The sequence below is a fragment of the Mobula hypostoma genome, chromosome 5 (assembly GCF_963921235.1).
Source record: "Mobula hypostoma chromosome 5, sMobHyp1.1, whole genome shotgun sequence".
NCBI classification, from domain to species: domain Eukaryota; kingdom Metazoa; phylum Chordata; class Chondrichthyes; order Myliobatiformes; family Myliobatidae; genus Mobula; species Mobula hypostoma.
In genome coordinates, this window is record NC_086101.1 from 8,708,648 (window position 1) to 8,725,622 (window position 16,975).

The window sequence follows — 16,975 nt, forward strand, 5'->3', positions numbered from 1 at the left end:
TCCCAGTATCTGACATATTTCCACACTCCACCCCTCCCTCATCTACCTGTCACCCCCTCACCTGGATCCACCCATCATCTGCCCATTTCCCTCCATAGATTTTATCTGACACGCTGGGATACCCAGGTGTTTTGTGTTACGACCACTACATGTCCTGTGTGACCAAGATTCACCCTGACCTCCGTCTCCCAGTCAGCACCACCACCACTTGTCCCAGTTACCCTGTCAGTCCGGGTGGACTTTAGCACCCGGGGGAGCCGGGGAGCTCAGGACCCGCCACCCGCGGCTGCTGCTGAATCCGCGGTGTTTCTGTTCCGTTGATGGATGCGGTGAACAAGTTAAAATTAATAGATCAATATCGTGTTTATTTGACGCTCTGCACATTTATATTTACACTGACTTATTCCTTTTTCAATATTTTATTGGTTTCTTACAAGAAAGAATACAGAGTACAGGAGGATATATATCATCTATCAATTGCAATATATTTGAATCACACTTATAATCTCATTACCCCATATTCATGCAAATTAAATTGAATCATAATACTGAAAAGTAATAATTTTATTATACAAAAAAATATAAACTCACTACCAAGAAAAGCTATTTGGTAAAGAAAGAAAAAAAGAAAAAAAAATCCTTATCATATAGTAAAATATATTATTAGCCAACTTCTGCACTTGATAACAAATCAAAGATTTTGAAAACAATTCAAAGAAGGTACACACAACATGAGAAAGCCTTGCCTTGATTCAGAAATTGAACAACGAATCTTCTCTAAATTGAAGTGTGACATAACATCGCGTAGCCATTGGGCATGAGTAGGCGGAGCAACATCCCTCCACCTGAGCAACAACGCTCTCCAAGCTATAAGAGAAATAAAAGTCAAAATGTGCAGATCAGGTGTCTCCAAGGTAATATCTTTTCCTCCAACAATACCGAATATGGCAGTCAAAGGGTTTGGTTTAAAATTTACTTTAAAAAGTACAGAAAAAGTTTGAAATACATCCTTCCAGTATTTTTCAAGTCTCGGTCATGTCCTGAACATATGAATTAATGAAGCCTCTCCACTGTTACATCTGTCACAATAGGGAGATATATACAAATAAAAAAGAGATAGCTTATCCTTAGTCATATGACCCCAATGGACCACTTTAAATTGTAGGAGGGAGTGACGGGCACACAACGGTGAGGTATTAACCAATTTAAAAATTTCATTCCAAGTTTCCTCAGAAATTGAAATCTGTAAATCCAGGAGGAGAAGATGGTGACATGACACAGCGTGCAGCAGCCACTCCGGTGATGAACATCTGTTATCTGTCAAGTAGGGTGCCGTGCACAATCCTGATTTGATGGAGACAGACGTGAGAGCGCGGAAGAACATCTGGTGAAACTTCTGAAATGCCTGTTTCGTTGCCGCTGCTACTGTGTGATCCTGAATCTCGGGAGGGGAACGCCCCGAGTCCTCAGCTTTGCTTGCTGCTCGGCGACCAGGGTGGGGTCAAAGCGCTCGGCAGAGATGGTGCTCAGTGCTTGGTGTCGGAGGGCTGATCGGAGGCTCGAAGTTTTCGGATGGACTCAGAGTTGGCTGTGGTCGGGTGCTTCCAGGGTACTGCATCGGCAAGTTTGCGGCGCTGGAGGTTCATGGCGGGGAGAGTTTCTCCCTTCTATCGTCTGCGTGAGATAATGGGCTATCGGGACTTTGAGACTTTTTTTTTACCGTGCCCATGGTCTGCTCTTTATCAAATTACGGTATTGCTTTGCACTGTTGTAACTATATGTTATAATTATGTGTTTTTTGTCAGTTATAGTCTTGGTCTGTCCTGTGTTTCTGTGATACTGGAGGAAGATTGTATCATTTCTTAATGCATGCATTTCCCTGAGTGCAATGAACGTACAGCCTCGGCAATTCCCTCATAAGAAATAGGCTGATGCAACTGTTTTCGGTTATCATCAGAAAGTGTAGGGATGTTTAATTGATCTAAGAAATTATTCATTACAGTATTATCGTTAAGAGAATCAGACCTAGAAAGTTTAGAGTAAAATTCTCTAAAGTTATCTTTTATTTCTAAACGGTCAGTTGTCCTATCACCATCAGCTTTACAGATTTCTTTAAATGCCCTCTAACTATGAAGGTTTCCTGGATTTCAGTGCTTTAGAAGGGATAGAAAGGACAGAAAAAGGGGAGGAGGGGCAGCATGACTGGTCAGGGATACTATTACAGCTACAGAAAGGGTGGGTAATGTAGCAGGATCCTCTTTTGAGTCAGAATGGGTGGAAGTCAGGAACAGGAAGGGAGTAGTTACTCTATTGGGGGTATTCTTTAGGCCCCCTGGTAGCAGCAGAGATACAGAGGAGCAGATTGGGAGGCAGATTTTGGAAAGGAGTAAAAATAACAGGATTGTTATTATGGGTGACTTTAACTTCCCTAATATTGATTGGCACCTGATTAGTTCCAAGGGTTTAGATGGGGCAGAGTTTGTTAAGTGTGTCCAGGACAGATTCCTGTCACAGTATGTGGACAGGCCAACTTAGGGGGGAATGCCATACTAGATCTAGTACTAGGTAATGAACCGGATCAGGTCACAGATCTCTCAGTGGGTGAGCATCTGGGGGACAGTGACCACCACTCCCTGGCCTTTAGCATTATCATGGAAAAGGATAGAATCAGAGAGGACAGGAAAATTTTTAATTGGGGAAAGGCAAATTATGAGGCTATAAGGCTAGAACTTGCGGGTGTGAATTGGGATGGTGTTTTTGCAGGGAAATGTACTATGGACATGTGGTCGATGTTTAGACATCTCTTGCAGGATGTTAAGGATAAACTTGTCCCGGTGAGGAAGATAAAGAATGGTAGGGTGAAGGAACCATGGGTGACAAGTGAGGTGGAAAATCTAGTCAGGTGGAAGAAGGCAGCATACATGAGGTTTAGGAAGCAAGGATCAGATGGGTCTATTAACGAATACGGGGAAGCAAGAAAGGAGCTTAAGAAGGGGCTGAGAAGAGCAAGAAGGGGGCATGAGAAGGCCTTGCCGAGTAGGGTAAAGGAAAACCCCAAGGTATTCTTCAATTATGTGAAGAAAAAAAGGGTGACAGGAGTGAAGGTAGGACCGATTAGAGATAGAGGTGGGATGATGTGCCTGGAGGCTGTAGAAGTGAGCGAGGTCCTCAATGAATACTTCTCTTCTGTATTCACCAATGAGAGGGAAATTGATGATGGTGAGGACAATATGAGTGAGGTTGATGTTCTGGAGCATGTTGATATTAAGGGAGAGAAGGTGTTGGAGTTGTTAAAATACATTAGGACAGATAAGTCCCCGGCGCCTGACGGAATATTCCCCAGGCTGCTCCACGAGGTGAGGGAAGAGATTGCTGAGCCTCTGGTTAGGATCTTTATGTCCTCCTTGTCCAAGGGAATGGTACCGGAGGAGTGGAGGGAGGTGAAAGTTGTCCCCTTGTTCAAAAAAGGTAGTAGGGATAGTCCAGGTAGTTATAGACCAGTGACCCTTACGTCTGTGGTGTGAAAGCTGTTGGAAAACTTTCTTAGAGATAGGATCTATGGGCATTTAGAGAATCATGGTCTGATCAGGGACAGCTTTGTGAAGGGCAGATCATGTCTAACAAGCCTGATAGAGTTCTTTGAGGAGGTGACCAGGCATATAGATGAGGGTAGTGCAGTGGATGTGATCTATATGGATTTTAGTAAGGCATTTGACAAGGTTCCACACGGTAGGCTTATTCAGAAAGTTAGAAGGCATGGGATCCAGGGAAGTTTGGCCAGGTGGATTCAGAATTCGCTTGCCTGCAGAAGGCAGAGGGTGGTGGTGGAGGGAGTACATTCAGATTGGAGGATTGTGACTAGTGGTGTCCCACAAGGATCTGTTCTGGGACCTCTACTTTTCGTGATTTTTATTAATGACCTGGATGTGGGGGTAGAAGGGTGGGTTGGCAAGTTTGCAGAGGACACAAAGGTTGGTGGTGTTGTAGATAGTATAGAGGATTGTCAAAGATTGCAGAGAGACATTGATAGGATGCAGGAGTGGGCTGAGAAGTGGCAGATGGAGTTCAACCTGGAGAAGTGTGAGGTGGTACACTTTGGAAGGACAAACTCCAAGGCAGAGTACAAAGTAAATGGCAGGATACTTGGTAGTGTGGAGGAGCAGAGGGATCTCGGGGTATATGTCCACAGATCCCTGAAAGTTGCCTCACAAGTGGATAGGGTAGTTAAGAAAGCTTATGGGGTGTTAGCTTTCATAAGTCGAGGGATAGAATTTAAGAGTCGCGATGTAATGATGCAGCTCTATAAGACTCTGGTTACCTCACTATAGGAAAGATTGGAAAGGGTACAGAGGAGATTTACCAGGATCCTGCCTGGTTTAGAAAGTATGCATTATGATCAGAGATTAAGGGAGCTAGGTCTTTACTCTTTGGAGAGAAGGAGGATGCGAGGAGACATGATAGAGGTGTACAAGATAAAAAGAGGAACAGATAGAGTGGATAGCCAGCGCCTCTTCCCCAGGGCACCACTGCTCAATACAAGAGGACATGGCTTTAAGGTAAGGGGTGGGAAGTTCAAGAGGGATATTAGAGGAAGGTTTTTTACTCAGAGAGTGGTTGGTGTGTGGAATGCACTGCCTGAGTCAGTGGTGGAGGCAGATACACTAGTGAAGTTTAAGAGACTGCTAGACAGGTATATGGAGGAATTTAAGGTGGGGGCTTATATGGGAGGCAGGGTTTGAGGGTCGGCACAACACTGTGGGCTGAAGGGCCTGTACTGTGCTGTATTATTCTATGTTCTATGTTTTCAATTGGTTAGCCAATAATTTAACTGTTTTGTCTGCATGAATATAAAATTGCCTTTTATCTTTTAGGAGTTGAGTTTCAATTGGATATGTTAGAAGAACATCATATTTAGTTTTAATTTCAGCACACCTATTAAATAAAGCAGGTTCTGGAGCCAAGGCATATTTTTGATCTAATTGTTTCAACTGATTAGCTAGTTCAACTCTCTCTTTGTTAGCTTTTTTTCTGAACATTACGCGGGAACAGACTTCTAGTCTTATTATATGGGATGCCTTCAAGGCTCATATTAGAGGTCAAATTATTTCTTACACTGACTTACTCCTGACGCCGGTCCCGGACTCGACCCGTTTACAGACCCGGAGCGGAACCGGAGCAGATTCTCAGCCACTCGTTTACATTCGCAGTCCAGAAGAAAGGATAAAGTTTCCCCGTGAATTTATTCCCTGTGAAGGTGTGGAGATGGGACTTGGTCTCCGCGTTGTAAATTGAAACTGTCCCGGACTGGTAACTGAGATAAACTGCCACCCTCCCGGGGATGGGACCGGCAGGGAGACGGGACTCAGGGGAGGTGAGAACCTTCATCACGTCATTAAACCGCCAAATGGTCCAGAATCCGAGTCCAGGGCCCACTTTGAACTCTCCCTTCCTCTTCACAGACTCTGCGGCGACTCCCAGACCCCAGCGCCGATTCCCCGTCACCTCCACCTCCCAGTAATGTCTCCCCGATGTGAATCCCTCCGACCCCAGCACACAAGCCCAGTCTGTGAACCTCTTCCCGGTGTCCGGGAGATCCCTCCGGGTCCCGGTCCGTCTCACACTCTTCCGATCCTCAGACACCTCGAGCAGCGGACTCGCCGTTTCCACATCCAGGGTGACAGAGACTGGGGGGAGAAGCAGAGAATTAGAGAGTCCCCGGGGATCGGGGGGAGACTCGGGCAGCGCGGCCCCGGGACCGGACCGGGGGAGAGGCCGCTGGGCCTCAGGCTCAGTCGGGTGGCCGACAGGACCCTTTCCCGGGGTTTTACCCAAACACAGCGGATGGACAACCAACATCTTCCCGAGATTTTTCCTCGCCATGGAGGTAACCAGATCCAAATCATGCAGACAAGAAAGTCTGCGGATGCTGGAAATCCAAAGCAACATACACAAAACATTGGCCCAAATCATTGAGTGTTTATTCATATCCATAGATGCTGCCTGACCTGCTGATTTCCTCCAGCAGTTTGTGTGTGTTATTCTGCTCCAAATGTGGCCTTCCCACTGTCTTGTACACTCATAACATGACGTCCCAGCTCCTGTACTCAGTATTCTGACTGAAGAAGGCAATCATCTCCCGGTCGCTCTGTTCCACAACACTCTCCAGGGCCCCACTGATTCCTGTGTAAATCCTGTCCTGGTTTGCCTTCCAAAATGCAACACGCACATCTCTCTGAATTAAAATCAATTTCCATCCAACGGTCCAAAGACCCAATTAATCAAGATCTCATTGTAATCTTGGGAGAAACCATAAGCAACTGGGTTATGTAGTGGATAACAAAATACTGATGCGTTTTGGGGTGTTCTGGAGTTCAGAGTTCAATTGCAACACCATCTGTAAGGAGATTGTACGGTCTCCCCGTGACCTTGTGCATTTCCTCCGGGTCCTCCTGATTCATCCCTCAGATTGGGGAGGAGTGGATAGCGAGGAAGACCATCATTACTTGCAGTGGGATCTGGACCAGCTGGAAAAATGGGCTGAAAAGTGTCAGTTGGAATTTAATGCAGACAAGTGTGAGCTGTTGTACTTTGGTAGGACCCCAGTGTAGGTCTTACACAGTGAATGGTCAGGCACTGAGGACTCTGTTCCACAGCAGATCTGGGAACACAGGTCTATAATTCATTGAAAGTAGTGTTACAGGTAGATAGGGTCACGAAAAAAGCTTTTCTTTGGCCTTCAAAAATCAAACTTTTGAGTACAGGAGATGGATGTTATGTTGAAGTTGTATGAGATGTTGGTGAGGCATTTGGAATATTGTGTGTAGTTTCGGTCACCTACCTACAGGAAAGATGTAAACAAGTTTGAAAGAGTACAGAGAAAATTTACAGCGATGTTGCAAGGACTGGAGGACCTGAGTCGTAAGGAAAAATTGAATAGGTCAGGACTTTATTCCTGTAACATAGAAGACTGAGGAGAGATTTGATAGAGGTATACAAAATTATGAGGGTATGCATAGGGAAAATGCAAGCAGGCTTTTTCCACAGATGTTGGGTGGGATTACAACCAGAGGTCATGGGTTAAAGGTGAAAGATGAAAAGTTTAAGGGGAACATGAGGGGAAACAGCTTCATTCAGAGGGTTGTGAGAGTGTGGAACGAGCTGCCAGTGCAAGTGGTCCATACAAGCTCGATTTAAACATTTAAGAGAAGTTTGGACAGGTACATGGATGGCAGGAGTTGGAGGACGATGGTCCACGCGGTACAGGTCGATGGGAGCAGGTAGTTTAAATGTTTCAGTACAGACCAGGTGGGCTGAAGGGCCTGTGCTGTTAGTTTCTATCACTCTGTGATGCTCGTACAAAGACACAGGACTCCAACTAGCCAACTACTGCACTTTCATCAGCTGTAATTTATTTGTTGAGATACAGCACGGAATAGGCCCTTCTGACCCTTTGACCCCCACCACCCAGAAACCCCTGATTTAATCCGAGTCTCACCATGGGACAAGTTACAATAACCCCCGCCACCCAGCAACCCCTGATTTAATCCGAGCCTCACCACGGGACAAATTACAATGACCCCACCACCCAGCAACCCCTGATTTAATCCGAGCCTGACCATGAGACAAGTTACAATGACCCCCACCACCCAGAAACCCCTGATTTAATCCGAGCCTGACCATGGGACAAGTTACAATGACCCTCACCACCCAGAAACCCCTGATTTAATCCGAGCCTGACCATGGGACAAGTTACAATGACCCCCACCACCCAGGAACCCCTGATTTAATCTGAGCCTGACCATGGGACAAGTTGCAATGACTCCCACCACCCAGAAACCCCTGATTTAATCCGAGCCTCACCATGGGACAAGTTACAATGACCAATTAACCTGCCAAATGGTACGGGTTTGGACTGTGAAACCGGAGCACCTGGAAGAAACCCACGTGGTCATGGGGAACGTACAAACTCCTTACAGGCAGTGACGGGACATGAACCCGGGTCACTGGTACTGTAAAGCGTTGTGCTAACCACTATGCTACTGTACTGTCCATGCAGAAAACCAAGCTGGGTATCCCTGATTAGTCCTCACCTTTCCAAATGAATGTCGATCCTGTCTCTCAGAATCCCCTCCATTAATGTCCCCTCCACTGACGTTAGGCTCACCGGTCTGTACTTCCCCGGCTTTTCCCTACAGCCGATCTTCAATAAATGTTCAACATTAGTCTCCCTCCAGTCTTCTGGCCCCTCACCCACAGCTATCGATGACACACGTATCTCCAAAATGGGCTCCACACTTTCCTCCTGAGCTTCCCACAATGTCCTGGGATACACTTGATCAAGACCTGGGGATTTATCGAACTTTATGCATTTCAGGACCTGCAGCACATTTGCTTGTGTAATGTGGAAGAAAATGAGGTCGATCATTTTCTGTAACACGGGGGAATTGAGGGTCCTGTGGAACTGGCACAGAAGAGGAGTTGAGGCCTGGGACAGAGGAATGATGACAGGGAAGGTTTAGAAGGATACGGGCCAAATGCAGGTAAATGGACTGGGAGGTGATCTGACAGAAATATATAAGGTTTTGAGGGGTGTAGATTGAGCAGAGGAGAAGGGGAGTGATGAGACAGGAGCCTGAAGTGACTGTGGACTGAAGATTGGTGAAAGATGGCGTGCAGGTAGCTCCAAGTAGCGGAAGGGTGGGGAGTGTGGACTGTGGGGTTGGGAGACACTGGGAAGTGAATGACAGGTGGAGACCAACACAATGAAAATTTTGATTGCTAGTCGGAGCGAGGTTGCGGGAAGGTTGGGAGATGGGAAGGTGGGAGACAGCTGTGGGAGGATGAAAAACAGAAGCACAAAGACAGACCTGTGCTGGAATCTCATCAGTAAAGCAGGTTCCACTCTATCCGTCCATAGGGGAACTTCCAGTGGCCAAACATTTTAATTCCTTTTCTAAAATGTAGGTCCATGGCCACCTCTTGTGCCAAGATGAGGCCATCCTCAGGATGGAGGAGCAACACCTTATATTCTCCCTGGGTAGCCTCTGACCTGATGGCATGAATATTGGTTTCCTCTTCAGGTGTAATTTTTCTCATCCCCTCCCCTCTTCTTCTACTCTCCACTCTGGCCTTTAACCTCTTCTCACCTCCCTATCACTACTCCCTGGGTCCCCTCCTCCTTCCCTTTCTCTTATGGTCCACTCTCCTCTCCGATCAGATTCCTTCTTCTCCAGCCCTTTAGCTTTCCCACCCCCCTGGCTTCACCTATCACCTTCTAGCTAGCCTCTCTCCCCTCTCCCCACCTTTTTATTCTGCCATCTCCCCCCCTTCAATTTCAGTCCTGAAGACAGATCACAGCCCAAAACATCAACTTTCTCACTGTCAGGGAAGTGGGTACATGTGGAATTTGCCGCCGAAGGAAGCCGTATAAACAGGTGTAATTAAAATATTATAAAATTAATTTAGACAGGTACAACGATAGGCAATGGTTAGAAGGATATGGGACAAACACATGGAAATGTGTCTGTGTCTCTGACGATGTGACCCATTCCGATGTTGCATTTGGATATTATCAATATATTACTGTGTCTGAAGAGAATAGTTCAGGGCCCCAAACAGTACTTCCAAGTGAGGCAACACTTCACTTGTGAATCTGTTGGGGTCATCTATTGCATCCGGTGCTCCCGGTGCGGCCTCCTCTACATCGGTGAAACCCGACGCAGATTGGGGGACCGCTTCGTCGAGCACTTCCGCTCCGTCCGCCAAAACAGACAGGATCTCCCGGTAGCCACCCACTTCAACTCTGTTTCCCGCTCCCATTCGGATATGTCCATACATGGCCTCCTCTACTGCCATGATGAGGCCAAACTCAGGTTGGAGGAGCAACACCTCATATACCATCTAGGTAGTCTCCAGCCCCTTGGTATGAACATAGAGTTCTCCAACTTCCGGTAATTCCCTCCCCCTCCCTTCCTCTATCGCTATGTCACTCTGCCCCCTCCCCCAGCTGCCTATCACCTCCCTCATGGTTCCGCCTCCTTCTACTACCCATTGTGTTTTCCCCTATTCTTTCTTCACCTTTCCTGCCTATCACCTCCCTGCTTCCCCTCCCACACCCCTTTATCTTTCCCCTTACTGGTTTTTCACCTGGAACCTACCAGCCTTCTCCTTCCCACCCTCCCCCTCCTTCTTTATAGGGCCTCTGCCCCTTCCCTCTACAGTCCTGACGAAGGGTTCCGGCCCTAAACGTAAACCGCTCTTTTCCACAGATGTTGCCCGACCTGCTGAGTTCCCCCAGCGTGTTGTGAGTGTTGCTTTGACCTCAGCATCTGCAGATTATTTTGTTTGAGGAGAATAGTTTCCAGGTGTCTGAGGGGACTAACAATGTGCAATGCTGGGGCTCTGACTACAATCTGCTAAACCTTCTTGTGAATGTGTGTGAGGGAGATTTGCCAGACCAGTTATGCTGTGTTCACCAGTGTTAATGTTGGTTGGTGTGTCCGGGCTCAGTCTTCAATGTGGTGGTTTGATAACAACAGTGAGACTCGCGAGTCCAGCAGGGGGCAGAGCTGAGTCAATCAGACTGCGGTCACGGACAGGTCAGACAGGGTGAGCGGCACGAAGGACTGGTGTATTTTTCTGACAATCCCTGTCACCACAGTGATACCAGATTTTATCCCCTTTAACGTCACTAATGGAATATTCATTCCAGAGCTACCATGTCAGGATTCAAACTCGTGCATTGGCTTGTTTGTCCAGTGCAAATGGGATCAGGATGCAATGATTCACCTAACAGACCAGTGAATTGGTTGTAATTTGCCCCTGGTTTGGTGTGTTGAAGGGTCTGACATCTCCAGCTGACCATGTGGCAGTGATGTGTCCCAGCAGGTGGGGTTGGTGCCGGAATGAATCTGTATGTTTTACCTCGCTTAATGCTGTCCAACGGTTCTCCCAATGCAATGTCGAACAAATAGGGGCGATAGAATTTTTCAACCAGTAGGGCACCATCTGTCACTGACAATGTCCGTTCTTCAGTACTAATCCTGTAAATATTATACATGTAGTTATAAACTGAACATCAGTGATATTTGAACTATTTTACAAATCCATACAGAGTTTCAGTCAAGACCATGTCCTACCTCCTCTTCCGATGAGCTTCCTCCTGAAATAAATAAAACACAGATCTCAATTGACTGAGACTGACCGTCGGCATCTGAACAGCAGCAATCTGAGACAAGTTACTACAAGCTGCTGAAAATTCCCACTAAACTCACTCCCACTGACACACACGGAGAAAGAGGGACAGAGAACCACAGGTGAAAGTACAAGGAATGTTTATGAAATTTATATCATAACTGGGAGGATAGAACTTACAGGAGAGACTGGACAGGTTGTGTATTTTTATCTAGATACGATGTCAGGGAGGATCAGATGGAGGAATTTAAGATTCCGAATGGATTTGATGGGGTGGGACTGGAGAAAATATTTCTGCTTGTGTCAGACCAAAAGTGAAAGATAAAACGTCAGTTGGTTGTTTATAAATGCCACAAAAACGTGGTGAAGAGAATATCAGAAACACATTCATAACCTATAACTGTAACTGGGTGTTACTCTTGAGTATCAGGGTATATTATATGTGGGAATCACAGAAACGATCACCAGCTCAGTGCTCTGATCAGAGTAACTCATTCCCGAGAAGGTTGCAGACTGTCCTATGATGTACAGATGTTGTGGGAGGTCAGTTTGGGACAATAACAATTCTAAACAATTAAGACATTGACCAATAATAAAATCTAAAGTTAGGTAATGCTAAACCTCCATCTCTCTTAGCTTTCTGTAAATGTATTTTACCCAGTCTCGGATTCTTGTTCTGCCAAATAAATGAAGAAATTTTAGAGTCAACTTTATCAAAAAAAGATTTAGGAACGAAAATTGGTAATGCCTGAAACACATATAAAAATTTTGGCAAAAAAAAACATCTTAACTGCATTAATACGACCAATCAAAGTTAAATATAAGGGAAACCATTTAGATGAAAGTTGAGTAATATGGTCTATTAATGGTAAAAAGTTAGTCTTAAATAAATCTTTATGTTTACAAGTAATTTTAATCCCAAGATATGAAAAGTAATTATTAATCAATTTAAATGGAAATTTATAATATAAGGGAAGATGTTTATTAATCGGAAAAAGTTCACTCTTACTAAGATTTAATTTATAACCTGAGAAAAGACCAAATTGTGCTAATAACTCTAAAACAGCAGGAATGGATCTCTCAGGATTAGAAATATATAAAAGTAAATCATCAGCATAGAGTGATAATTTATGGGACTTTAATCCCCGAGTTATCCCAGTAATATTTAAAGATTCTCGAATAGCAATTGCAAGAGGTTCTAATGCAATATCAAATAATAGGGGACTAAGAGGACAGCCTTGTCGAGTACCACGAAAGAGAGGAAAAAAAGGTGAGTTTAAGGAGTTAGTACGAACCGAGGCTACAGGGGAGTAATATAACAGTTTAATCCAGGATATAAATTTCAAGCTAAAATTAAACATTTCAAGCACCTTAAATAAATAAGGCCATTCTACTCTATCAAAAGCTTTCTCGGCATCTAAAGAAATAACACACTCAGGAACATTTTGTGAGGGAGTATAAACGATATTTAACAATGTACGAATATTATAAAAAGAGTAACGACCTTTAATAAAACCCGTTTGGTCTTCCGAAATAATAGAAGGAAGTACTTTTTCTAGTCTATTTGCTAATAACTTAGAAAAAACTTTAGAATCAACATTTAATAAAGATATTGGTCTATAAGATGCACATTGAGCAGGGTCTTTATCCTTCTTTAGTATTAAAGAAATTGATGCTCTATTAAAAGATTCCGGAAGTTTACCAAGTTTCAAAGAAGCCTCAAAAACCTTATAGAGCCAAGGAATCAATAAAGAAGCAAAACATTTATAAAATTCAACGGTAAACCCATCAGGGCCAGGAGCTTTCCCCAGATTCATAGAAAAAATAACATTGGGCTATTAATATTCGACATATGAAATTTTGGTTACTTGACCGGGACATACTATTTATTCCTAAATGGGTAGCATTGGAATTACAATCTGTTCAGGGTTATACACTTGGTTCTATTTTAGGTTCCTCTCTTCCTTTTGATTCGAAACGTCTTAAGCAGGTCTCTAACCCGATAGTTAAATATGCTTTGCGCATTTGGTTTCAATTCAGAAAATTTTTTGATCTTAATCAATTCGGGTTAGCGATTCCTATTTTAGGTAACATATTTTTTCCTCCCTCTTTTACGGATCGCGCTTTTCAAACTTGGAAGACTAAGGGTATTTTACGGTTTTTGGATTTATTTTTAGATGGTTCCCTTATGTCTTTTGAACAATTATCTAATAAATATAACTTATCAAGAATACATTTTTTTAGATATTTACAAGTTAGAAATTTCCTAAGTACTATACTTACTTCCTTTCCAATGCTTCCTCCTATATATATTTTAGATTCGATAATTAACCTTAATCCATGTCAGAAAGGTGCATCGGCTATGATTTATAATATTATTATGAAACTTAGGAAAGCTCCATTTGATAAGATTAGGGTAGATTGGGAACAGGAATTGGGGCTTACCATTTCTGTGGATGATTGGGGGCAGATTTTACAATTAGTTAATACTTCCTCTATTTGTGCTAAACATTCCCTAATTCAATTTAAAGTGGTTCATAGAGCACATATGTCCAAAGATAAGTTAGCGCGTTTTTACTCGCATATTAATCCTTTCTGTGATAGATGTTCGGGGCAGATAGCCTCTTTAACTCATATGTTTTGGTCTTGCCCTACTTTGGAAACTTTTTGGAGAGATATTTTCAATATTATTTCTAAGGTATTAAATATAGATATCTCTCCTCACCCTATTACTGCTATCTTTGGACTACCTAAAATTTCTAGTAATCTTTCCCCTTCAGCCCGTAGAATGATTGCATTTCTTACTTTAATGGCGAAAAGATGTATTTTACAACATTGGAAAGAGCTTAATGCTCCAACTACCTTTTTTTGGTTTTCTCAGACGATTTTATGTTTGAATCTGGAGAAAATTAGAAGTAACCTTTATGATTCTTCATTTAAATTTGAACAGATTTGGGGACCTTTTATTCGATATTTTCATTTAATGTAATATTTACCCTTCTTGTTTTCTCTTCACTGTTTTAATGGAGGTCGGGATTGAGGACGTGATTTTAAGTTTAACTCTGTTTGGTTTCAAGTTAGCCCATTGCTTTGCTTTGCTTTTAGTTAGTTGCACGGTGGGGTTTTTTTTTGGGGTTTTTTTTTTCTTTTTTTCCATTGATATATATAAAATCTAGTATACTATTATGTTATCTTGGTTTCTTATGCTTAAATTACATTGTTTGTAGTATTTTCTTTTTGGTATTGTTATCTTTTGGAATTTTATTATACTTTAACATTGTATTAATGTTTATATGGCTTACCTTTTTTGTATACTTACTCAATAAAAAGATTTAAAAAGAAAAAGAAAAAAGAAAGAAAGACATTGACATGGTGGAAATCAGTTTCCAGCAACAGTATCTGTGATAAAATATATCATTTTGTGACTGGGCACTTTTACAGAAACAAACTGAAATCTCTCACCATGAGAAATATCACACCGTCTTGTTGATCCATCTGTTCCTGTAACTTTGAGATTTCCTCCTGAATAGAATTTAAATTCTCTTGAATCTCTCGAAGATTTTTCTCCATTGGATTTAGAATCCTCTCCTCTTCTTCCCTGAGATCTTGTAGTGCACGCTGCTCTTTCTCAGTGAGTATCTGGCGCAGTTCAGCAAACTGGGATGTGATCTGGGACTGAAGGCTGTGTGACTGTTCCTGTCAAATGAAAGGAGAGGCTAGTTCACTGTTTGAGGCTATTTTTCGTATTTCCTTCTGACATGGAAAGTAACCATTCAGCCCATTAATGTCTCTGCTAGTTCTCAGAACAATCCCCTCCATAACATCCCCCCACCTGTCTCTGACCCACTAACTCCGACCTGATTCACAGACCACCCACAATCACAAGATTAATTACCGCCAATTTACCGTTCAACCATGCTATGTCGGCTAAAGGAAGGTACAAGATACGAAGAGAACATGCAAACTCCACGCAGACAGCTCCAGGGGTCAGGATCGATCCCAGGTTACTGGAGCTGCGATACTCTGCTGTTCTGCATTAAAGGGAACAAAACCACACAGCGAATTTGTAAATTCTGCTCAGGAAGTCTCACCCGAACTCCAGAAATCTTCTCTTTCTGTTGTTGCTCCATCTCCTCGAAGTCTGATTTCTTTTTAGTGAGAGAGTCTAAGGAAGATTTAACCCGACCCTGGGAATCAGAGAGTAAAGACATTAGACCAAAACATGCAACTAAGTAAACAGCTGATCAAAACCTGGTTAGTTTTACCTTGTAGATTTCAACGGCTTCGTTAACCGGCATGAAGTTGTGAGACTTGTGTTCCCGCGCAGTCGCACAGATCAGGCAGATCAGTGTCTTGTCCGTCTCACAAAACAGCTTCAGTTCTTCCTCGTGTTTCTCACAGTGAAGTTTACTTTCCTTCGCTTTCGGGTTCAGGTTTAGTTTTCGAGCTTTCTCAGACAGATTTGCTAAGGCCCGATTGACCCTGAGGGTGCGGTCTGCAATCCCCTCTCTACATTCCGGGCAGGAGTTTCTCTCCTCCCTTTCCCAACACCGTGTGATACAGGAGCGGCAGAAGTTGTGTCCACACTCCAGTATAACCGGATCGGTGAAGAAATCCAGGCAGATGGAACAAATTGCCTCCTCGGTCCAACTCTCGACCTGTCCTTTCGAAGCCATGTTAACTCTCGGTACTTCCTGGTTCAGGCTCCTTTCACTTTCGGGAGCCGCTGAACGCCCGCAGTACCGCGATTGTCCACTAGGGGCGCTGCAGTCTCGGGAATGAATGTTCCTTTTCAGTGAGCAGGAATCGTGTTCATTTCCACAGCGGGGATCAGAAACACATTGAACAAGTCTAACATAAATAAAGCCGGAGAGAAGAGCTTGGTTCATTCTACGGCAGAACTGAAGGGTCAAGTCCTGAAAATATGTTTTAGTGGCCATTACACAAACCTGGTTGCAAGGTGGAGATATCTGGGAACTAAATATCCAGGGATATCAGGTAAGACGGAAAGATAGGCAGGAAGGCAGAGGAGGTGCGGTGGCGCTCTTGATCAGGACGATTGTGAGAGACGTATAAGATCTACGGAGCAGAATGCTGAAGAGAAAAAAATCGCTGGTGGGTGTGGTTTATAGGCCACCTAATAATAATACTGCAGTGGCAGAGGCGATTAACCAAGAAATAACTGAGGCTTGTAAGAATGGAACGGCAGTTGTCATGGGGGATTTTAACTTCCACAGAGATTGGGTGAGATCAGGTTGGTCAAGGAAGTCTTGAGGAGGACTTCATAGTATGCATCCGTAATGGCTTTCTTGAGCAGCATGTTAGAGAACCTACAAGGGAAAATACTATCTTAGATCTAGTCCTGTGCAATGAGACAGGTAAGATTAACGATCTTGTAGTCAGGGATCCTCTTGGAAAGAGTGATCATAGTATGATTGAATTTCGCATTCAGATGGAGGATGAAAAAGTTAGAACTAAAACTCATGTATTATGCTTGAACAAGGGAGACTACAACGGGAAGAGGGAGGAGTTGGTTAATGTGAATTGGGAGCACAGGCTATTTGGTAGCACAGCTGAGGAACAGTGGAATACTTTCAGAGATTTTTCATACTGTTGAACAGAAGTATGTTCAAGTCAAAAGTAAGGACAGCAAGTGTGGGGAGAGCCAGCCTTGGATAACAAAGGAAATAAAATATAGTATCAAATTACAAGCTCATGTGTCCCTTGGAAGTCGAGAAGGGGAAATTGATATTGGGTGATAAAGAAATGACTGAGGCATTGA

General features: G+C 43.6%; 1 pseudogene; it reads right to left on the minus strand.

The window, feature by feature from the left end:
* Positions 1–356: 356 nt before the first annotated feature.
* LOC134346547 (nuclear factor 7, brain-like) lies at positions 357–16,009 on the minus strand (annotated as a pseudogene).
* Positions 16,010–16,975: the final 966 nt, after the last annotated feature.